Genomic DNA, 25,015 nt, shown 5'->3' on the forward strand with positions numbered 1-25,015 from the left:
AGAATAATACACAATCCAGGGGCAGAGAGAGGGACATTTGGAATCTTTCAACATATTCCAAATGTCACCTAACTGCAGTGATATATTATTAGTGCACTCTGTCAAGATGAAACAATTGGAAATAATTTGCTGCTGGTATAAGCTAGAATTTAAATCATGATTATCACTTTTCTTGTTAAAATTAAGTCCTTGCTGAAGAGGCACGTCCAATATCGTGTCAGCTTCCACCATGTCACCTGCAGACGGTAGAACACAAGACACACACCTAGAAGGAAATACCTCCAGGACTTAAGGCTGAAATGTCTCCTAATCTTGTGTTTACATCGTAACTGTTCGTTTTAATAACCTCTTTCAGGGTCATTCATTCATTCATTCCTACGTATATACAGTTACCAATTTATCTCAACTTCAGAACCGATTTCTAGACAACAAGCAAAACTGCAAAGCAAGGTCCTGGCCTCTCATACTTAACAGAGGCTACGGAGGCACTGATCAATTTATACAGTTTTCATTCAGAGGGGAGAGGAGTTACTGCAGTGAAGATTCGTGTTGAATTTCATGTTCACCGTCAAGGGAGAGAGCAGAGAATAGTCTCACCAATAAGGCAGACTTTTTCAAATCAATATAACCTTTTTTTAAAAAAAGGGTTAGGATCCAGAAAGAGCTAAACTGCAGGCATATCCAGGAAGGATGATTTACGGTACTTTCTTCACTCCTTGGGATACCAAACCCCTGTGCCATATCATAAACTACTTTTGAAAGTATCCTCAGTTTCCAAAGCAGCCTGCCATCTGGCATGAGCAGCTGCTGGAGATATAATAATAATAATAATAATAATAATAATAATAATAATAATAAATAAAGTGTATTTTAATAGTAGTAGTAGTAGTGGTGGTGGTGGTGGTGGTAGTAGTATTTTTAAATTTTGATTTCAGCTGTAGAAACCATGCTTCCCTAAAGGCAAAGATCAAATTATTACCTTGGGCACAATCTACGTCTCTTGAGCCAAATATTCACTGCTTGGATTACAGGAGAAAAAGTAGGAGAGGCCTCTCCTACAAGCTCCACCATCAAATAAAAGTTCCAAATAAAAGTAGCCAAGGGTCTGACCCAAGGAAAGAGGCTGTATACCCCCCCCCCAAAAAAAAATCCTGCTACAATTTGAGCTTTATGTTCATTTCAAAGTGGGAAGATCCCTGTATTTAAGTGCCTAGTGCAAATCAGTCCAACATGGGACTAGGCCAGCGCCATTGCTTGGATTTCCTTTTCTCCTTCTGTGGCTCAGCAGGACAGCACACAAGGAAGACAATAAAACCTGAAAAAACACGGCCTAAGTATCGCTGAGTCTTGTTCACCTCAACTTCTTCCCTAGAGATGCAAGCATACAGAGGAAGTATTGTCTCTCCTCCCCCAAATTCCATGCAGAACCTCCAGCTGGGCCTGGTAATCTGGAGGGTCTTAGAATGAAGAAATAGTCCACAGTTATTCAATCCTACCATGAGGTAAGACATGGAAGCTGCCTCAGATAGTAGATTGTGGGTGTCATGAAGGATGGTAGAATGAGAGACAGATCTGATCCATGGGATGAATAACATACCCCGAACTGAACAGGCATTGACCATGCTAAATAGTGAAAAGAGGATGATATTTAGATCTCTCACTCCCCGCCCTCAGGAACCAAAGTGCCTTCGACTATCCCAGTCCTTACAAACCATGAGATGGGACAGTTGAAAAATGGGCCGTTGTTTGTGATGGGTTGCCTGTAAATCTGGATGCATTGGCAGGTAACAAGCAATGAATGCCCAAGTAAACGTCTCCTGGTTTCATTACAGATGTGACCATGCCTACAAACCAATTTGGGCATTAAATTAAATTGTGTATAAACATGCTGGGGCAGTGAGAGGATGCTGCCAAGACCCGCCCACTCCAGCACATCACCTTCCAGTAGTTTACATGCCATGAAGAACCTCAACTGTGTGGGATTCTAAATCATGTGGGGAACCTGCACAAGTGAAGGAGGCCTTCCACTTCAGATCTTTGCCCCCAAAGTTGCAGAGGGCTGTGAACTTGAGAAAGATGATGCCCCAGAGGGGGTGGGACCTGGCAACACTCTCCCCCTCACATGGTTGCTTAAGCGTGATTCAGTTGAATGACCTATTAGAGCTAAAATGAGTGTTGAAATTGGCCCTCTCTAGAGGCAAGATCTGAACTCGGGTGAAAGTCCAGCACTTTCCCCACTAAACCGCATGATGACCTTCAAAGCAGCCCAGAACAATTCACAAAAGTTTGGAGGGGGACGGAACACACACAACAGTATGAATTCCTGATCAAAATCTGCTCACAGATCAAAACCTCCTCACAGACTGAACAAGGAAATACATAAAAGTAGCTTGCTTTGTTTGTGTTCGGAAACATCACACCATAATGATTATTGCTAACCGCCATAATCTGCTTTTAACTTCAGTAAGCTTCCCCCCCCCCTTTTATTTTTTTTTTAAATACACACAAAACAATCTTCACACCAGGATTTTATAGAGCTGGGTGGAAAAAATATGCATGTTCCTTCCTGCACCTAATTACCCCAGCTACAAAAATCTGCCAAGTATTCTGCCCTTTCGTTCTTTTAATCGTATTAGTGCAAATGCATTCCGATGCCAATAGAAACAAACATGTAAAGATCTCTCCTTTATTTGCTGAACAGATTCCAAATATGTATTAGACATTTTTTAAAGAAAAAACTCCCAACCTATATTCTCCTTTTCCAGCTACAAACTTGGAAATGTAACAAATCTCTCTCTCTTTTGCATTGTATTTCTGTAGAAAATAATATACACTATCAAGAACTAACCAGATGATAGAAAAAAGCTGTTTATTGATTATATTCATTATTCCCTGTCTATACAGAGGATGGGAACCAAGAGTGTTAAAGTAAGGAAAGGCCATTGTGGTAGAAGCACACCCCAAATTCAGTCCCTGGCATCTCCAGGTAGGACTACAAAGCATCCGCTTTGGGAGCCCATCACATGAACAGGAGCCACTCTTGAAACCGTTTCCAGAGTGGTACCTTCTGATACTTTATTACATCAGATATTTCTCTCTTTGAGCTCTCTTCTTAAAAATAAAATAAAAAATAGTGCTCCTAGCAACGGAGCCAAGGCAAAACAAGAACTTCATACACAGCGCTAGCCTTTAGATATATTGATAATTATATTGACGTTTCTGTGTTGTTGCTATTCTGCTGTGACACAGAATTCTGTTTTCTAATTAGGCGTTTCCTATATTCTGTTTTTTCTTGTTGAGGGGGAAGGGCAAAATCAGAAGAACAATACTGTGCAGATAAGAATACTTGCATCTGTTACTATCATTGCCAACATTGTAATGTGAACCAAGAGAAGAGGGGGAAATGGTGAATATAATTTCTCAGAAGGTAATTTTCCTTTCAGCCTAAGTACTCTTATTCATCGCACAGTTACTCAATGATTTCCTGTTCTAATTACGAGACATTATACAGAAAGACGTTTGTGGAAGGGGACTGTGTGAGCGCCTCAATCTAAAGAGACTGAATTGGCTGTCGGTGTTTAAGATTCCAAACTTGTGCATCAACTTTATCAGTCCTCCAGTTCCAGCTTCGTGTGACGTATCCTACCACAAATCTAAATCTCTCCCAAGGCAGTCGAGTTAGCACAAATTTATACATCAAAGCGAGAAATACACTTGCAGTTAAACTGATGGATAAAATGTACAGTTACACACAGAGACAAGCACGCACATCTTGTTGGCTTGTTAAACCAAAAGCAAGCCAAGAAAGAAACGAAAATATTAAAAAGCAAAAGGTAATTAAAAGGAAGGGAAGGGTTGGGAAGGAAAGTGAAAAACAGAGAGAGAAGAGAGAATGGAAGAAGACTGCCCAAAATGTAAATGAATAGGCCACAGTTATTATTACTGCTGAATCCTGTGACATAAATTGTGTGTCACTATTGCCCGGCTGTGGCTATTTTGAGAAACGGCTTGTACTGTAAGTCAGCTGCTGACGCCACACCCTTCACAATATGTTAATTTTTGATGCAGCAATCAACTGAAGCAGTCACTGAACAGCTAACAAAATAGACACACATGGAGGAAAGCTTTAACAACAACAGAACAGTTATTTTAGTATAATAACACTATTCATTTATTTAAACCAAAGAAAGACCAAGTGTTTAAAACGTCCCAGCCTTATAGAATGTATTTTCATATATGAAAACAGATCCTTTAAGCAATGCAAGCATGTGTCAGGGACAACAGGGCTAGAACTGGCAGCCTCTGGATCTAGTGCCAACGATTATGGTGGCGAAAGGTTTTGATGGGGTGGATGCCCATGTGTATGCTTGTGTAGTCAGGCCTCAAACCCCTCTCTAAATAGGAATACAGCTGAGCAACATTGACCCCTGTGATTGGCAGTCAGTACAAAGCCTCCAGATTGGCCAGGACTTATATAAACACTGGGAATCTGGCCTTTTGCCTTTGGCTTCTCCACTGTTTACAGCTCACACTGAAGACTGAGGGACTGAAGGGATCCTAGCTGCACACCATTCAGGTCTAGCTGTGGGTATCCTACCTATAGTACCCATTTGGCCCTGGCGGCACAAAAGAAATTAGATGCAATAGAAAGTTTCATTGACAGGTGAGCTTGCAAATTAATGGAGCTGTCCCATATAACAACCCACATAACTGAGGAAGACAAAGCTTTTAGAACATCAGAACATAATTTCCTGAATAATCACCAAAGGGACTAGCACCACTGTCTTCCTTTATTATGCTTTGTCAGCAAGGTTTCAGAGGAAGGGTGAATCACAAAGAATTAATCTATCATTGATGGTGGACTAGCTGGTCACAAACGAAGAGGCAAAGACCTGAATGGAGGCTGAAGATGCTACTAGGTAATGAACCCTTTCCATGCCCAGCCTTTCACTGAAGGATTTCTCCTTTATCATGTTGCATTTGGGCACACCAGCAACTCTTCTCAGCCAGGTGTCATCTCATGCTAACTTACAGTGTGATGTGGTTTGCTGCAATCTTTGCTTCTGTCCTCTCCTCTAGCACCTTACTAGACTCAGCAGTTTCCTTCATTGACTCCCTTACTTTATCTCGCCAGCCTTTCAAGCTCTTCTTCACAGACATGTACGTCACACTGGTGTCCCAACAGTAAATGACTTATCACTTGATAATGCACCGATGAATGGATGAGCTGTCTCCACTCAGAATTATGATGTGGGGGTTGAGATCAAGTGTCATGAAAGCTCCAAAGTGTTTGGTCTACGATGGCTGTTTCGGAAGTGCAAGTCATCACTGTTGATGCTAGGGTGTCAGACATGTGCCATGATAAGCAGACATGTGTGAACTCACCCTAGGCTTTGCTTCTCCCGTTTTCACTCCATAGCTGTAAAACTACACTAAGGCAATCTGCCTTTACTTCTCTCTCTCCCACCTCACTATCCCATCCCTGATTTAGACACTCTCTCATTTACTTTAATCAAAAGTGCTGCATCATTGACAACAATGCTAGTACAGTGGTAAAGTAAAGGTAAAGGGACCCCTGACCATTAGGTCCAGTCGTGACTGACTCTGGGGTTGCGGCGCTCATCTCACTTTATTGGCCGAGGGAGCCGGCGTACAGCTTCCAGGTCATGTGGCCAGCATGACTAAGCTGCTTCTGGCGAACCAGAGTAGTGCATGGAAACACCGTTTACCTTCCCGCCGGAGCGGTACCTATTTATCTACTTGCACTTTGACGTGCCTTCGAACTGCTAGGTTGGCAGGAAAGTACAGTGGTACCTCAGGTTAAGAACTTAATTCGTTCTGGAGGTCCGTTCTTAACCTGAAACTGTTCTTAACCTTAGGTACCACTTTAGCTAATGGGGTCTCCCACTGCCGCCGTTGCGTGATTTGTGTTCTCATCCTGAAGCAAAGTTCTTAACCCGAGGTACTATTTCTGGGTTAGCGGAGTCTGTAACCTGAAGCGTCTGTAACCTGAAGCGTCTGTAACCCGAGGTACCACTGTATCTGCTTTTGGCTGAACCACAGTTTGAGACTGAGATTGGAAGTTGGCTTTCAAGCCCAAGTTAAATATCATCACAGTTAATGCTAGCCTGTGGGAGACATAACTCTCCACCGTGATGAATGAGGATAAGGGTAGTAAGAGGAGATCTCGATAGGAGAGCAGAGGTATGTGCAAGACCTTGCTTTCTTACCCAAAGATCACTGGGCCACTTTCAGAGAACAAAAATAAAAACTTTCCCCCATCAACAGAATCTGAGAGCAATAACCACCCATCAGGACAGCAGGGCTATTAACCAAAACTTTAAGCTAAGAGATAAGATACAGTAACACTTGGTAAAAACAAAACAAACAGAAAACAAAAAATGTCCATTCAGGCAAACCTGCAGATATTGGTATTGGCCACAAAACCTCAGCATTCTTTTGTAAAAATGGTTTCTCATTGTTTTGTCTAGAAAGGTTCATTTGCGTGAGCCATGTCCAGTACCATCAGTGGTTACAGCAGGGCAGCAGGAGAGCTCCCCCCCAAATGGAGTGGGGACGGCCTACCACGTTTCGAAGAATGTGAACTAATACACGTTACCGTCTAACCAGCTGACTCTCTCTCTCTCTCTCTCTCTCTCTCTCTCACACACACACACACACACTGCCCTACAGATCATTAAGTTCAGAGTCTAAAATTACCTAACTGAAACACTCCACTCAAAGCCTATTGGATTTCCAACAGCTGAGATGAGGGAGAGAAGCAATGGATGTTGCTTCAGTGCAGTGCATACTCATGGTCCCTCCCCACCAAGAATCAGAGCGGAATAAATCGTGCAAACTAAGGGAAAGTATGTTAAAATGCTGAATCTGCATAATATTTAAATGTTAAAGTTGAGGTTTCCTTGGTACAGAACTAGGTTGACCTGACACACTTATTTTATTTGTTTATTTAAATACAACACACACACACACACAGAGAGAGAGAGAGAGAGAGAGAGAGAGAGAGAGAGCATATAGCTTAATATGAATAATTGAGGGAAGATTCTTAGGGCAGCTTGCATTGATCAAAAGCTGATTGACACACGAGAACAGTTCTAGTAGCAAGCAGAATCCTCTCTTCCCTTTCTTGACCATTATAATAAAAAACCCAGAGTAACTGGACAACTGCCAAAGCACGTTTATCACCACATAAATGCAGTAGAACTCCCATTATGTGAAGCTCTTATATGGATTTGCCGTGAGTCACCCCTGCAAACTCTCCGTCTACAAAATTTTATGTAAAAGGCACTCCTGTGCATCCCAAAATTTTTTTATTTTTAATTATCTGGACATTCTGCATGCTTCTCAGCAGCTCAGTTAAATCTGCTTTCTGCGGCGTTTCGGAAAAAAAGATGGGTGGGAGAAAGCTACGGGAGCACAGCCCTCCCCAAGTGGACAGTGAACTGCAAGAGCCATAGGAGCTACAGAAGCATTGGCCTTGCTGCCCTCTCACCTAGAACTGTAAAATATTCTGCTCCATTAGTATCATGCAGGCTGAGGACCTTTATCTGATGGGTGGAGGGGCGGGGGTCACACCAGGGCTGTGATCTCCAACCAGGAAAGGGAGGTGTTCCAGAGACAGCTCTGAATTCCCCCTCCTGTTTATCTCTGCTTGCTCTTGCAATGCTCCTTGGCATCCATCAGCTAGCTAATTAATTGCAACACTTTTAAAATATTAATGGCTGAATTACCACATTAAGAAAATGCAAATAAAATAGTTAGCTAACCCCAGTAGGCGAACCTGGAAATCTTTGTTTTTGAGGCTGAAACAAATTTGGGTGAATTAGCAACGCAACAGGGAGACTTGCCTTGTTGACAGTGCTTTTCTGAAGCAAAGATGCCACCCATGCTAATACTTGTCCGTGTTTCGTGCCACACCTCAACTACTTGAAACTGATATAATCAAAGACAAAGATTGCATGCAAAAACTGGCTACCGAAGACGAGATAAATGGTTATTTCGAGCAAGCTGCCAATTTTACTAATTTTATATGGACCTTTAATTTGGCTGGTGTAAAATAGGCAGCAGTGGCAATGCACATTCCGCAACGCATTTTCTCCGATCCAGTGATCTTTGCATGCCAGAATCTCCCCAAATGAAAATATTGTTGCCAATATCAGTTCAAACTGATTGGAGAGGTTGTGGGGAGTTGTGTTAGCCATCAGGATTCTACCTGCCGTTTATCGCCTCTGGTTCAGTTATTTGCACCATCACCACCCCAGGTCCCATGCTCTGATCTACCAGGGCCCCCTTCAAAATTTGCTAGGCCAGAGCTTATTAAAATCAATGAAGCTCTTTCCCAGAACTGCTTAATAGTCACAGGCTGCACCCCGTCACTCATTTCTGGCTTCGTCCATTGACAAAGTATTTTTAAAATCATACATAGATCAAAAAAGCTGTCCCAGAACATATGATCAGTACCATTGGAGCTGACAGTACCAGCCTATTCTTTCAACACACACAATCTATTTATTTATTACATTTTTACCTCATCTTTCCTCCAAGGAGATCCAGGCAGCATACCAATCCTTTCCCCATTTTTATTCTCACAACAGGCTTGTGATGTAGGTTAGGCTGCAAGTGTGTGCCTGGTCCAAGGTCACCCAGTGAGCTCCAAGGCTGAGTAAGGATTTGAATCCTAGTCTCCCAGTTCCCTAGTCTAACACTCTCATCACTTCATCAACCTGTCTCTCACTGGACTACAAAGTTCTGCTGAATCTCCTATATCTTTCACCCCACCCTGTTTCCATAAGCAGAAAAGTATTTAGCTTAAAACTTATCATGTACGTTGCCTTCCACTATTTTGTGAAAGTGCTGGAGAAACATCAAGTTCAGAGAGTTCTTAAAATAAGTTTAGCATGTGAAATAAAAGGAATACTTACAAATCTCAGACAGACTGAAACTACTGTTCAATCCCACGCTAATACAGTCACATAAAAACCTCCGTTCCGTCTAATATGTACTTAACGCTCCCAGCTGTAGAACATTACTTTATAACTGGTGATTCGAATCTGATCTTTTCTACTTCCATCTAGATAGCGTCAACAATTCTGTACACTGATCGAGAATCGGACCTGCATAATGAAATCTTCCATAATATTTACCCCAAGAAATCAATGCAAATTGTATTGTAAATTGAGTTTTTGCAGAAAAGAATAAAAGATGGATGAAAATTGATGTAGAAAAGAAGTATTAGCTTCAGAAGCTTCCACCAAGACAGGCCCATCTTTTGTAAACTGCTAACTCCAGTGTTCAGGGATCTAGGGATGTAAGGAGGAATAATTTTCCATTCTTCTCAGTATTTATCAATGAACTATTGTTTCTGTTCTGCGGCAGTTCATCTTTCACCAAAATCTATGTTATACATCACTTTGTCTGCTGTGATGAAATTACGTAATTTACTCCAATTACGTTGCCATTGCATTATTCTACCCTATTTACTTCAATGCAAAGGAAACACAATGCAAATATTGGGGGGAGTGTAATCTGTTACATATAGTTTGGAGACGGAAAGCAACAGCCACAATGAATACTCTCTGGACTGATTTCTGTTCCAGAGAGGGGATAAATAAACAAACACTGTCAACTTCCATTCCTATTTTAGTCAGAATTCTGTGACATCTCTACTTATAGATGCAGCTGAACTGCTGTCATAGATCTAGCCAAGTAAGGGAACTACAGTGAGATCAAGCAGACCACATCATCTGTGGAAGTCATGTGATAATTCTCCATACAGTAAAAGGTTCTAGAAGAGGCCACCTTGCTGGTTCCAGCCACAAGGTGACAGCTGCAATGTCCCCTGTGATTAAGCATCTTTGTGTTCATCTTCTCTCACAAGTTAGCAATGTCTGGCAGGATCTACCAGTGGAGTGGTCTCAGTTTCAGGATTCTATAGACCCACAAAAGTCCTAAAAATTGTAAAACTTCCCTTCCTCCCATTCTAACCTGTTGCCACTTCATACTCCAAGCATCCTCCTACCTACACTAAAGGAATTGATTATGTGGTAGTTCAAAATTGCCACCCTTCCCACGGCAGGGCCATTTTCCAAACGAAGCGCTTAAGGCTAGGGTTTTGCTAAAATGGCATTGGTGTCAATTAGAACCCAATTAAAATGAATGGGGGCACAGCTTCTTCGGAGAAGTGGGGAGGTTCAGGTTGCACGTTTCCCTGGGGAAAAAGTTCTATTGACTAAGGACACTTCCAGACGATCACTGTTTGGGAGCGGGATTGAGGCTGTGCTATTATAGCTGGCTGCAAGGTCTTGCGCAACAGACCTGCTTTGCCAAAAGAAGAGGCTTTCTGCATTAAGGAAAGTGATGGGGAAACGCACTGCAAAGTATGGGGCAATACCCGCTTTGATGCAACGGCCTCCAACTTCCCTAACAAACCAACCTGAAGGAATGCAGAATAAACATTTATTCTGAAAGCACCCTTACTTCCCAGGAACATGAGCGAGAGTGTGCGATAAACAAAGTATAGTTTATTTAATGGCACAATATCTGCTCTGTGCTGATGCAAAGTTAAGATAAGGAGGTGTTAGCAATTTTTTTTTAAAAAAAAAGATTCATGGCTCCAGGAAATTTTGAGTATAAGGGAGAAGCATGAGTAAGGGGTCCACAAGACGACGATACCACGCTAGTAAATTGGGTTTTACAGATGGAAGAGGATTAAGATTGTAAATGTATATATTTTCTACGTTGCCTTGAGCAATTTTATCTGGAAAGGCACCTAAAAATGCTTGCATCCATATGTAAAAGTAGGAAGCCACAGCTTTTCCAATAGAAGAAAGGCACAGCACTTTCATTAAAAGCCAGGCAGGAAAGCATTTCTGTTTCTTAAACCTAGCACAGAATTCATATTATTCCTTTCCCCCTAAAAGGCCAAAATACATTTAGAGATCACCAGAAAGAAAGTCGCAAGAGAGTACTCTAATGCAGTGTAAAGTAGAGATAAATATATTCTGCTCATTGTGGAAATTAAATTATTTCTAGAAACTAGAAAGCAACGTTCAGCTCCCTGTTTCTTCCATGGGTATTTATTTCTGGAGCGCCCATATTAACTAGGTGTTGTACATAAATCGAAATACAGCAGAGACTAAACAATTTAAAAGATAAGGCATACAAGGGAAGGATTGTGGAAGGAGATCAATTTGATAAATGCCAGGGATTTTAAAACTGATTCTTTTAGCTTGCTTCGTACGTATGTACCTTTAGAAATGTTTCAATTGCGTTTGTAAGCCGCTTTGTAAGGTGGCATATACATTTCACAAATAAATAATCAATAAATAAATCAGAGCGGTTGGTAGGCATTTACATCCAGCTGGGGTCAAGTTGGGCTTCTCATAGGATCTATCCTCTAGCATATGAAGCGAGAGACTGACACACACACACTGAATTTGTTTTTTGTTTTGTTTTTATCAACAGCAGATGCAAAAAAATAATAAATAGAGTATGTAAAAATGTATCCCCCTATTCCAAGGGAAGTGCTATGCATTTGTAAACACAGACTCACATATAAAAGGCAAAATAAGGGACAAATCAGTATGTCAGCAAAATCTACACTTTTAGAATGAAAGGATGTGTTAAATAATGAACCGGACATTGTTGCTGGATCAGATTATTACTGTCCCATTAGGGGAAGTCAGCTGCCTCAGGAAAACTCATAAGCAAGGCATTCATTAGCACTCCCAAGCTACAAATCTGATTCTATAGGGCAGGAGTGGCAAAATTGTGGCCTTCCATATGTTGCTGTACAGTGGTACCTCGGGTTACATACGCTTCAGGTTACATTTGCTTCAGGTTACACACTCCGCTAACACAGAAATAGTGCTTCAGGTTAAGAACTTTGCTTCAGGAAGAGAACAGAAATCGTGCTCCGGCGGCGCGGCAGCAGCAGGAGGCCCCATTAGCTAAAGTGGTGCTTCAGGTTAAGAACAGTTTTAGGTTAAGTACGGACCTCCGGAACGAATTAAGTACTTAACCCAAGGTACCACTGTACTACAGACAGGGCCAACCAGCACCAAGTACCAGCACCTCTCTTTTTTCTGCTGCCCATGGCGGCCATTTTCTGATGACACCTACAGCACTTTTATCAACACATGAGTACCAGAACAACAACAACAAAAAGCACTGACTGCAGCTCCCATCATCCCTGATCATCATGTGCATTGGCGTCCAGCAACTTCTGTGGGTTAATCATCCCCGCTTTAGCAGGACCACAACGTAATATAGAAGAGACATGATCCTTCAGACTTGGTCAGCTTTATCACCACTCAATCTTGACCTTGTCTGAATTGAGATTCTTTTTATTGGTCCCCATCCAACCAGTTTGAAACATCCCCAGCCTGACCTGAATTCAATGAAATGGAGAAAAGGGGCCGAGCAACGTCAGCATACTAATGACATTTTTCTTCCAATGCCCAACCTTTCCCAGCAGTTTCACATGAAGATAAAATGGCATGGGAAACAAGAAAGAACCACCCACAGCATACCTGCTGAAGGGTAGAGTATCAGTCTCCCAGCACCATCTTCAGGAACTGCCCTGTCAGGTCAGAACAGGAACCACATAGAGAAGGGATACCATGCTTGATGGTACTGAAAGCTACTAAGAGGTCCATGGGAAGTCACCCAACAAATACATTTTTGGTCTCAGAAACTGAGTCAGAAGCCCAACTGAAAGGCAGTGATATACGCATGTTAATTACATATTGCGTAGAGGAAGTCCTTCCTTTTATCTGCCCAACAAACGTCTCCATTTGTCACCTACATGTTTACAGTCCAGTTCCCATGTTTACCTGCCAGTGAGCCAATTCCCATGGTGAAAGAATGGCCTCCACTTCACCACTCATCAAATGTCATGTGTGACATGGGCTCCCAAATGTGGAACTGTACACTTGGGAGACACGTTCTGGTTATTCTCCCCTCTGAAATAAATGTGCTGGGGGGAGAGATCACATGAATCAGGTTGATGTACATATGGGCCACCACATAGAGCACCCCCCCCTTCCATGATGTATGAGGTGGGGGGGATGCAGAGCTGCCTTCTCCCAAATGAGATGGAATTCTTCGTAAAATACACACGAACCAGGCCTGTGTTTCTGCCATTCTCTTTTATGGAACCTTCGTTATCCTAGTTGCCAAGGCTACTAATAAGAAACTTCAAGGCCATCTGATAATCTAGCAAAGCAGCAGCAGCAACAAAAACAAGAAGAAGAGTTTACAGAATTGTGATTTGGGGAAGATGACTTGGTCCAAAGCAAAGGTCAAGAAGTAGGAAACAAATTTTCTGTACTCTTAATGACACTTTTCTCTATACGCACTTCTAAATATAAATGTGACTGTGGGTTTGATTTTAGCATACAATCTGTTTTAATAGGTGCGGAATATTTCTCCTTAACTGGATTAAAGCATAGTTTTAAGCCCTGGAGAGGGATCCCCAGAAATTCTCCCCTTGCTCCCAGCCAACTTGGATGGCTTGAAAAGGCAAATATATGAAGGACAAGAGCCATCAATGGCTTCTAGCCACAATGGCTATACCAGAACTGGGAATTGAAGGGGCAGAGTGTTGTTGCACCCATGTCCGGCTTGAAGGCTTCCCACAGGCATGTGGTCAGCCAGTGTGAGAACAGTGTGGACTAAATGGGCAATTGGACATGTGCAACTGGCTCTTCTTATGTTCTCCTCCAACAAAACAAGACACACAGAGAAACCTTGCGCACTATTCATTATAAAACCCCATTATTGCTACATACTTCCCAGAAACGTGGCATGAAATACCTTCAATTTCCATTCCCAATAGTAAGAATTGAAAGCTTTATCTTGGTTTTTCATGCAATGGCCTTTTCATTATCAGCCTGAAAAATTCAGTGGAACTTTGCCCCTGCTTTAAAAAATATATATAAAATGGTACAGTGGCTTCTACTCTCAAAAGCCACATAATGAGGGGCGGGGGAGTGAAAACAGTCCGGTGATTTAAACACATAAGCTTCGCACTTGACATTTATGCCCTCTTTGAAACCCTTAATGAAATAACGGCCTTGTTAATTCTTGCAAGGTATAATTTATATAGCCTACATGTTAAAACACACACACACAGAGACACACAAAACCCCAACAACCTTGTATTTGACACTGTTTAGAGTTAATGGCATACTAGCCATATCTTAGTCCATATAAAAAATAACGAGTTGGCACTCGTTCAACCACAATGCCGATATCTCCGACATCCAAAGAAGTAAGAATGCCCTAATTACATTTTACTGAGCAAGTTGCTGTGTTGGATTTTTAGAGTGATGCAAATATATATATATATATATATATATATATATATATATATATATCACACAGTACTCCATGAAGAGAGTTAGGGAAAGCGTCAGAAATCATTGTCAATATGAACCAAAATTAGACCTCTCTCGTGTGGGCATGTGACAGCCGGATAATAGAGTCTAGTAACACTATGGTCAGGCGTTTCTTTTCTAGTTAATGTTTCCTTGGGTGCCAAGTATAATGTAAGAGACAAGTGTTAGAACGACACACAGGGAGCAGCATCAATAGAGAGCTTTGGAAAGGATCTTTAATAGAGAAAAACTGCTATGCTTAATTTTCAGCAACATTCAATAGCAATTTATTTGCAGCCATTTTCTCTGTTAACCTTTCACAATGGAACAGGTAAGACGCAGCACAAGACAATTTGTCAGCTGCCAGATCGGAACAAAAGAAGCAATTTTTAATAAGCTCCAGCATTACCTTATTTGTTTTGCAACATTTTAATAACTTTTTTGGAAGCCCATCAAAGAACAAACGAAACGGGGGGGGGGGGGTGAATACCCAAGTCAAGAGGAAAAAGAAAATCTCTGTTGAAAACGTTTTACTGATAAACTAGTTCCAATCGTTCACCTAAAAAGCACTGCTGTTAAAGAAACAATTGAATATAAATTAAATCCAGGGAATTATTGTAACTCTTATATGCATCTGCAACAGTTTCCCTACCTTAATTAATACCAGGTCTGTACAAATGGTGACCCATCAAACCACCTTCCATGGGCTGTGTCTTAACAAGTGCATGAGAACTATCACCCCTTGTTTCTGTGGCCTCTGGGGGGTGAATATTTTGCTTTATAAGTCACAGGTTGTACAGATCTAATTGGGCCTATCAACCAACCACTATGCAAAAGGTTAACAGTTGGCTCTTATGATGCCAATGGGTATTCCATGTGGCTCCATCAAGACATCATTTGATTTCCTGTTTTAAACACAGGTTAGTTGTGGAGGGCACCCTTTCTCCACCTCCTGTCCTCCTGTAATGAGGTCCCTGCTGTGGGGAGCAAGCTTTTTCATAGGCAGAGCTACAAATACAAGGCTGGCAACAGGGGGACAAAACAGGGGAACATGGGCACTACTGAGGACTGCAGGATGCTATTTCTCTGAGTGACAGGAGCAGGTCAGCAATAACTCACACGGTGTCGGCGCAGTTAACTCTTTATTCAAAGAAACAAGAGAGCTCAGGAGGTCAGGCTAGTAAACACAGCAACTCTTTCTGATAGAACTTGCTTCTATGAGGCAGTTGCAAGGACTGAAGGTCCCCACCTTCCCACAGCTCCTGAAGTCTCCTCCTCCCCAGGTTCATTCCCAAGCAATCTGAGGCTCCATCGTCTTGCCTGTCTTTGCTCTGCCCTCTGTGGGTTCTGTGACACCAGGGGACAGAGGGGCTGGTTGCAGCAGGAGGGAAAAACAGCCTGACTCCAGTGGCGTAGCTAGCCGCTTGGGTGCCTGGTGCATGGGCATATCCTGCAGTCGAGAGCGGGGCAAGCCACCCATGGGGGTGGGGCGAGCTTCTCCGCTGCTTGAAGCCTCTCCGCCGCCTCCCTCTCAGCTGTAGGGCGGCTGGCAGTAGACAGACGCAAGTCCCACGCTGCCGTTTTAGGCAGCGTGGAACCTGCAGGCGCCTAAGCCACTAAGTCACTCCTAAAAAGTGAGCCCATTTTTTTAAAAAAAAAATTCATTTTGACACCCCCCTCAGTGATGACACCTCGGGCAAACCGCACCCCCCGTACCCCCTTCCTCCGCCACTGCCCGACTCATTGCTGTCTTCCACAGACTCTTCAAGCTCACTCAACAATGTGACCTCTTCAGCTTCTGACACTTCCTCCTCCCAGTCAGCTCGCTCTGACCACGCATCATCGTCCCCCCACCAATCCCTGGGCTCTGAGCCTTCTTCCCCTGGGAGTTCCTTTGGGGGTGCCCCAGCTGGTAACACACACACACCCCACTCCTTGGTGTCCAGCCAGTCTGTGACACTGAGAAAGTAGAGCAACTTTGGAGTTTGTGGCAAACAGAAAAACAAAGCCTTCCTTCCAGAAAGGAAGTCTAGGACAAGATATAAATGTTCTGCCTATTGTGAGAATGCAACTATCATTACTTCTGTACATATTGTTGTTCAGTATGGAGAGGTGCTTATTTTGAAAGGTGCTCATTATTACTTCAAGAGAGGTGCTCTTACGCTTTAAATTCCTAGGCTTAAAAAACAACCCATACCTATGAATTTTAATGTATTTATGAAATCAGACACAATTTCCCCACAGTAATACTGCAATCTATTCCATTTGCAAGAGAAAGAGTCTGAGGCACTGTTTTAAGGGTAATAATAGCTAAATGTGAGCCATAGATCAGGTCTTCACTTCAATGGCAGGCCATGGCTCTGGAATATGGGAAGAAACAAAGTATAGCTCTGGATAAAGACAGTGTGCTTTTCCCTTACTAGTGAGTAGTTATGATCAAAACTTTAGGCTGAAGGTTATGGTCCTCAAGAAGAATATAGCAGGGGAGGCAGCCGAGCTAAGTGGTGGAGCCCGTGTTTTTTATCTAGAAAGTCTCAGGGATAGACTCTGGCACCTCCAGTTAAAATATTTCATGAATGCTAGAATGGACAGCAAAAAGTACATAGACCATTCGTCATGTTTAGTATTAGGGATATACAGAAACTTGTCCATGTCAATTTCACAGGTGCTCATTCATAAATCTATTCTGTCCAGGTGCCAAGTCTGCTCCCTTGCATAGAAACTGTGGTTGCCACAAATCCATGCCCCTATAATTGTGTGCAGGCAGGCACATCTCCGTTATCTCTAGAAGAAAATGGCTGCCACTCAATCCTATGAGCGGGAAAAGGGTTGTGGCTGGGAACACCAACTTGGTGGAGGGTGAAGTCTTCCTCTCTGCCCTGACACTGGGGAGCATCTTGAAGCCCTGTTCCAGATCCCTCAACAAAGTGATGCACGCTTGCTAGGGCAGGGCAATATATCACAATGTGGAGAAAACATTGAAGCCAGCCAATGCCTCTGCATAGCTCCATCTGTATTTCAGACATTGTGATGTATCAGTATATTGTGATGTTTAGCTGGTGGTAGATCATGAAGTTGAAAACCAGGTATGGCCCAGCCCTAGCGCTTGGCAGTAACCAGGACCAGGACCTTTTCTGCAGTGGCACCAGCCCTGCCAGATGCCTCGCGAGCTGTGTAAGGTCCCATACCACTTTAGACAGTTGGTGAAGACACGGCTGTTTCAAAGAACCGCTGGCTGAATATTTGTGCTTTCTCGTATTTTGATATTTTAATTCTGGTGGTGGCTTTGTCATTGTTCTTGCGGTCCTGATATTTATGGTCCTGTTTTGATTTATGACTGTGGATTATTTCGTGTTATTACTGCTGGTTCTGATTGTTCACAGCCTTGCATTTCTTCTGGAAAAGGGCAGGACATTGGCTTTTCTATTATTAGTAGTAATATTAGTATTAGTATTATTACCACCGTCATTCATCATTATCATCATATTTATTACTGCCCTTCATGAGCAGGTCCCAGGCTGGGTTACTTACAACAAATTAAAATTCACTATTAAAAACAGTTAAAACATGGAAAGAAAATAAATAAAATAAAGTCAACAATGCTGGACAACCTGTGGCTCTCATAAGGGCGTGGCCACAACTCAGTGGCCGAACATCTGCTTTGCATGCAGAAGGTCCCAGGTTCAAACCCTGGCATCTCCAGAGAAGAAGACAAAGAGAGACTTCCCAGTCCAAAACCCTGGGGAACCACTGCCAGTCAGTGCAGATATCACTGAGAGAGATGCACAACGGTCTCACTCAGTTCAAGGCAGCTTCCTATATTGCTTATGTTTCTCCAGATGTTGTTGGATTGCAGCTTCCATCCTCTCTGACCATGAACCAGACAGGCTGGAACTGGTGGGAGTTGGGAGTCCAACAACATCTGGACCGCCCAGTTAATGGAACAGAATCAGAGTTTAAAATAAGGCAGCTTCCTAATGCATCAAGAAGGAATGCATTCCATAGTTAACTATCTCAAAAAAGCAATGTTTAAGTACAAATCTGCTGCAATTCAGTACAGCTGCTATGCATTGCCAACCATATATATATATATATATATATATATATATATATATATATATACAGAACGAGTCTATTTAATAACTGCAAAACATTGTTTCAGGCAAAGTTATGGACACACAATAAAACTATTCTTTTCCCCCAAAGGTCACACTAGGAGAAACATACATTGTTCAGCAGCCTACCCAACAAGGCTATTATTCTCCCAGAAAATAAAATGGAAAGAAAAAGGGGGGGATGTATAATAAGCATATATTTTCATCAGAGCCCCTGGGCTAATTTAAAGTAGAATTGCAAGGCAATCAATCATAGGCTAAAATTACTTCATTTTCCAAACTGTTTACACTTTCAAAGTTACAAACCCACTTTCTGCTATTTCAACTCACGATTTACAGCGACAGATTTAGACTGCCCTTGGCTTCCTGCCAACCTCCAGTCATGAGGGAACTAATGATATGAACAGATCAGTGTTTTATAATGGAGAAAAGCGCATGTAAATTTCCAGTATGTCTGCAAGTAATCAGGGCATGCTGACTATAAATGAGGATGCCTGAAATTTATTTTAGGAGAAATATCTTAAAGCTGCACTTTTAATCTGGGCCAAGTAAGGGAGGGGGGAAAGAGAGAGAGAGGGAGAGAGAGTGCAAAGGGGGGGGCTGGAAGAAAGAGCTTTTAAAAAGCACTTGAAGACTGCTCAAAATTTATCCTAAGTAAACTATTATCCAAACAACATGTTAACGAACATCACAATAGCCAACTGGCGTCTGCGTTTCTATCTTTAGCAGATCACTCCCTCATCATGCTTATGTGAAACATTAAGCTGGCTAGCTCATGAAATTAAAATACACACAGGCACACACCACACACACAAAGAAATGTTTCATAGTGCGTTGTAGCAAGAAGACGCAATTCCTTCCAAACAAGGTCAAGGTTTGTGGACTGCCAGAGGTCTAAATGCCTGCAACTGAGAGGAGAGCGGGCCAGTCCACTTTTTCTCTTTCTTTTCAAAGCCTGCTCCAGGTTTGAATATATATCTCCTGTCGGATAGCAATGAAATTAAAAGAAAGATCTTTATCATTTCATGGCGCAAACCTACTGACTGTGCAGAACTGCAGCAGTCCAGAGGGGGAAGAAGCTGCCCCCAATTTATGAGCAAACAAACAAAATGATAAACTCTAAAGGGTAGAAATGTAATAAAGGTGATTAATTGCGCTGCTACGCTTTGAGCGAGAGATGTCCTTTGTTAGGTTATATATTTTCATTGCTAGTCCAAAACTGCTATTCTAATTATAGGTAACCTTTAATTAATAAATCAGAATTTAATGTCAATGTAGTCTTTGGAATAAAATTCTAATTGCCCTAATCCAGAAAAAGAGATCTATCTGTTCATGCCTTCTACTGTACATGCACCACTGAGGCAGACATGCATCTCAATTTGCCTCACCTTGTATAAGGTGATGCTCGCCAAGTGTCATGGACTGGCTGCATACAGAGAAGTGGTGAGAGCATCCCCTGGGGAACCCTCAAGGGATGAAGGCTCAGAGCCAGGCGATTGGTGGTGGGACGATGTGTGGTCAGAGGGAGATGATGCCAGAAGCTGGAGAGGGAACAGAGCTTAGTGAGCAGGAAGAGGCTGGGGCAGAGAGCAGTCCAGAATCAGAGGCAGAAGCTGGCAAGGAGGGGGGCCAAGAGGCAGAGATCAGTCAGGCTGCTGAAGAAGCCAGGGATTGTCCTCCTCCCGCTATAACCAGCTCCTCTCCCCATTGGTCTCCTGGAACTCACAGAGGTATGAAGTGGTTGGAGCAGACAAACAAAGCATCAGCGTTCAGATTGCTTGGGAAGGAACCAGGGGAGGAGGAGACGTAGGGAGCTGTGGGAAGGCGGGAACCTTAAGTCCTCACATCTGTCTCATAGGGGCAAGATCTACTGAGAACAGTTGCTGTGGCCTCACCAGGCCTGGCCTCCTGAGCTGTACTGTTTCTTTCCCTGACACCAGTGCCCACTGAATTGGCTCAATGTGCAATTTGATGTGTATGGGGGCATACAGCCACGTCAGGGATCACCAGTTTTGTGGCGCATGTCTAGGGTTGCCATATTTTGAAGAGCAAAAAAAGAGGACACATTTGGTGACTTCTACTTTTAACTATGGATCGCTATGATGGCCCTACCAATGAAAAAGAGGACATATGTGTCCTGGAAAAAAGAGGACATATGGCAACATTACTTGCACCGTATTGAGGTCAGTAAGTCTTGAGTACAGCAGTAGGAATGCAGCAACATTTTAGAAGTCTTCCATTTTCTGGTGAAGATAATCACTCTGCACGTTGATTCAGCTAAATTCAGCATGCATAAATTACATTAATTTCAATATGGAAAGTGTTAAGCATGTACATCTCCCACTAAGATTAATGGACTGTAAGCATGCTAAAAGTTAGCTGCACCTTGGCTTCTGTTTCACTGTATTCTATCCGCTGTCAAAATTGTCCTTTTGTACAGCCTTGCCAGCTATTTCAGGGGTATATTTTACTTGCATTCCTTGTATGGAAAGAAAACAAAGGCAAAAGTAGACATAAGTAAGCCAAAATGGAGACTTAAGCATGGTGGCAGAGAGAGAGTCTTCATTAATTCCAATTCCAAAAGATGGATATTTCAGTTACACTATTATTACATGCTTAATTTCAATTGGATAATTGGATAATGCCAGAAACAATATACTGAGCATGCTTCGTTTTAATGTCCCATGGCTTTGAAGTTCCGTAAATGACTATTGGTATTTGAAACACAGTCATGAAGTGGGAAACAAAAAAAATTAAAATAAACTAGCTGAACAAAATATGACACTTCAGTGTTCAGAGACTAAATCGTTCTATTGGCAGAGATTCTCAGCGCCATTATGACTAAGAAATCGTTTCTCCTTTCTTAGTAAAGCATCTGATATTTGAAGGCAAGGGTCAGCAATTAAAAACTGCCTGAGGATATGTAGCTGGAGGACCCTAGCTGTGTAGGTTAAAAAGAAAGCAAAGACAACATATTTTAATCCAACATGTTTTTAGGGTAGCTCTTTCTCAAGGCATACAAGTTTCGTCAAGGCCATTTAAATCAACTCATTTTTAATACAGTGGTACCTCGGGTTACATACGCTTCAGGTTATATACGCTTCAGGTTACACACTCCGCTAACCCAGAAATAGTGCTTCAGGTTAAGAACTTTGCTTCAGGATGAGAACAGAAATCGTGCTCCGGCGGCGGCGCAGCAGCAGCAGGAGGCCCCATTAGCTAACGTGGTGCTTCAGGTTAAGAACAGTTTCAGGTTAAGAACGGACCTCCAGAACGAATTAAGTTCTTAACCCGAGGTACCTATGTAATCACTCAAATGGTGAAGGTAACACAGAACATTTAAAATGTGGCAGAGACAGTTTAAAAGAATGTCTTCTGCCATGAAAATATTGCAATGTCATGAAGCCAACTTTTTTTTGGGGGGGGGGGAATCTGCATATGTTCCAAAGCAGGTAGGGCAAAAGCAGAACAGTGAGAGCAGTAATTAATTCTCAAGTTTGACCTCACTGTCAAGGATATCCCCGATCTAAAACTAATTTTAAAGGCGTCTGAATGTTCCTCATTCAGAAGGAGTCAGTTCCTCATTTTAAAGTCTAGGCATGAAAGACAAGGAACATTTATTAATCTCACCAAAACTCACACACCCCTCTCCACACAACAAGTGACAGATTTAAACCCTGTCCACATCTCATGGAATCCTGGCTCCCAGGCACACAATATTCAAGGACATGCTATGGTTGCATAGTCTGAGAAAAATGCACTCTGCGTATGCTCAGTGGGTAAGTTATGCTTCATTCTTAATTCACATACTCCAGACAGTGGTTTAACAATGACTCTCTGTGCTAAACCCTGACTCAAACAGATCCCCTAATGCAAAAACATCATGGGAAATGGCAAAGAGGGACACAGGAAGTGCAGGAGATTTTTGAAAATGTACACTCCTCCCATTATCCATCAGTTGCCCAGGGACAAAGGGAATAATAGAATTTGTAGAGTTAGAAGGGACCACAAGGGTCATCTAGTCCAACCCATGCAATGCAGGAATATTTTGCCCAATGTAGAGCTCGAATCCATGACCCTGAGATTAATAATCTCGTGTTCTACCAACTGAGCTAAGGAGGAACACAATAACTTTATTCACACTACATCTATATGTGAATGGGGCTGGTCTTGCAAAGAAGGGGCCAAGGTTCGTGAACATAGCAAAATAACCACAATCATAATAAAACCTCTTAAGGGACTTGGTTTCCAGTCAATTGTAAAAGTCGGATTTTGATCATGAGATACATCGGGTCTCTTAAGTCATGGTCAAGTGATCATTCTGAGAGGATAGGAGATCCAAAAAACACTTGGATACTTTTCTGAATGTAATGAAAAAGAGTTACTCAGTTAGCTAAACCAACTTTATATTGCAGCCACCCAAAGTAACAAGAAAAAGCTAATCCAAATGTACATGAACATCATTTGATCCTCATCAATCAATGAATCTCGGGCTGAATGTGTGAACTCGCGTATGCTTTACGTGAGACTCCAAAGCTCTGCCTGTGGTGTAACATGACTTTCTCACACCTGCAAGTAATCACCTGGTGTCGCAGAACAGCGAGAACAAGCTTTAATTCTTCCGTTTAGCCTTATGGTCTAAGATATTCCTGATCTAAAACTAATTTCAAAGGCCTTTGAATGTTCCTCATTTAGAACGTCAGTTCCTCATTCTAGGCATGAAAGACGAAGAACTCTCCCTAATTTAAATTTTAAAAGTGAAAATTAAATTGAAACCCTGGGCACAATTCACCCAAAGCCAAGCACACATTTCAGTATGAGAGAGTTAAGCACTCTCAATGGTCTCTCTCCAATGGAAGTCAACAGCATTCTGTTATCAGGCAGAAAACCTACATTTACACATATTCTCAGCTACAAAGACTTAATAACGAGAAGGATGGAGTCATGGAGTCTAGATAGAACAACAAACCATGGTTATGTGAGTCAGGTTTGGTTGCATGCCACCACCCTCCTCTCCATCACAGGAATTCCGTCTCTGATTTCTTGGTTGGAGACAAACCATAGTTTGCTTACTTGAACAAAATGGGAAACTCTGGTCTGCATCAAACCAAGAAAGCAGGGAGTGGGGAGCCCAAAAGTTCAACTAAACCTTGTTTACATAATGCCAACCATAATCTGGCATCACACCCAAACCACTTCTTTCTCTCATGTTTCATGGTACAGTTGTACCTTGGATCTCGGACGCCTTGGCTCCTGAATAAATCAGCTCCCGAATGATCGAAACCCGGAAGCGAGTGTTCTGGTTTTCGAATGATTTTTGGAAGCCGAACATCTGCCAGCCAATTAGAAGCTGCGCTTTGGTTTCCAAACATTTTGGAAGTTGAATGGACTTCCAGAACGGATTCTGTTCAACTTCCAAGGTACGACTGTACCTTGACTGTATCTTGCCAGTCATATCTGCTGGCTTTGGATCAGTCTTTGGGTGCATATTTGATCAGTAGCTCTCATGTATCAACATTGGGTGGGCGTCAAAAAATTTGGGGAGGGGGTAAGATCACATTCAAGGCGTGTGACCATTAAAGAAAGAAAGAAAGAAAGAAAGAAAGAAAGAAAGAAAGAAAGAAAGAAAGAAAGACAACTGAAAGAAAATGCTATGACTAAAAAAATATATTCCGCTCTTGGTTGTTCAACTTTCACTTTTATGACATCATTTCCTCAGTTCTTTAACTTATGCAAACAGGAAGATGTCAGTGTAATGAACCACTTGCACTAGAGAGGGTATGTATGGGTAAGGGCAAAGAACCAATATTTAAATGTGTTAAGGGGCCAGTGAGGGATATAATTTTTTTTCTCTTTCAAATTTTATTTGCACAACTTTAACGAACTGGGAGAAAAGCCCAAATGTTCCTGTTTTTAGGTCACCTCTGAGTTCATGGGTTTTGTTGAAAATTTCCACAAAGTTTAAAAAACAAATCTTAAGTTCAGCAAAAATACAAGTCAGCTCTATAAACAGGACTGGAACATAAATTGTTTGATGTAATTTTGGGCTGCATAGAAAGAGAGCTACTATCGACAGACATAAACATTCGTTTTCAGTCACACTTCTGAGTCATATGGAGCAGAGTCAGATTTGATGAGCAGGTCTGGATTCCTGTACTTCACTCCACTTGAGAAATACTGCAGGACGTACAGCACAAAATGTCATAATAAACAGAACTGAGAAGGGAGGGGAGAGAAAGAAAACATGTTTTTCTCTCTGTTCCCCCACTTCCCCCCGCCCCCGATTTTCCTACAAGTGAATTTGGTGCTTTTTGCCTTTATAAGTTAACCAAATATACTTCTCCCAAAAATCAAAGCCAAAAGGCAGCAGGCCAGACACAGTTAACAGATAAATCGCTGTTCCTTATTATAGAGGATTTCGTTCATGTGTTGTGGGCTTGGTGACAAACGTTGCAGCAAGCAAAAAGAACACCATTTACACATCGCGTCAACCTATATTCA

The 25,015-nt window shown here is 42.1% G+C and overlaps 1 protein-coding gene across 4 annotated transcripts in view; it reads right to left on the bottom strand.

Moving 5' to 3' along the window:
- Positions 1–25,015, bottom strand: part of ARID5B (AT-rich interaction domain 5B) — a 178,720-nt gene that overhangs the window by 99,780 nt on the left and 53,925 nt on the right. Inside the window, exon 1 of one of the 4 annotated variants that reach the window (XM_083614426.1) lies at positions 17,249–17,364. The exons of the other annotated variants lie outside the window; for them this stretch is intronic. The gene's annotated coding sequence lies outside the window, so the exon portion shown is untranslated. Of the gene's footprint in view, positions 1–17,248; positions 17,365–25,015 lie in introns of those variants that run through there. 4 annotated transcript variants of the gene reach the window in all.

This window comes from Podarcis filfolensis (genome assembly GCF_964270895.1).
Source record: "Podarcis filfolensis genome assembly, chromosome: 5".
Lineage (NCBI taxonomy): Eukaryota > Metazoa > Chordata > Lepidosauria > Squamata > Lacertidae > Podarcis > Podarcis filfolensis.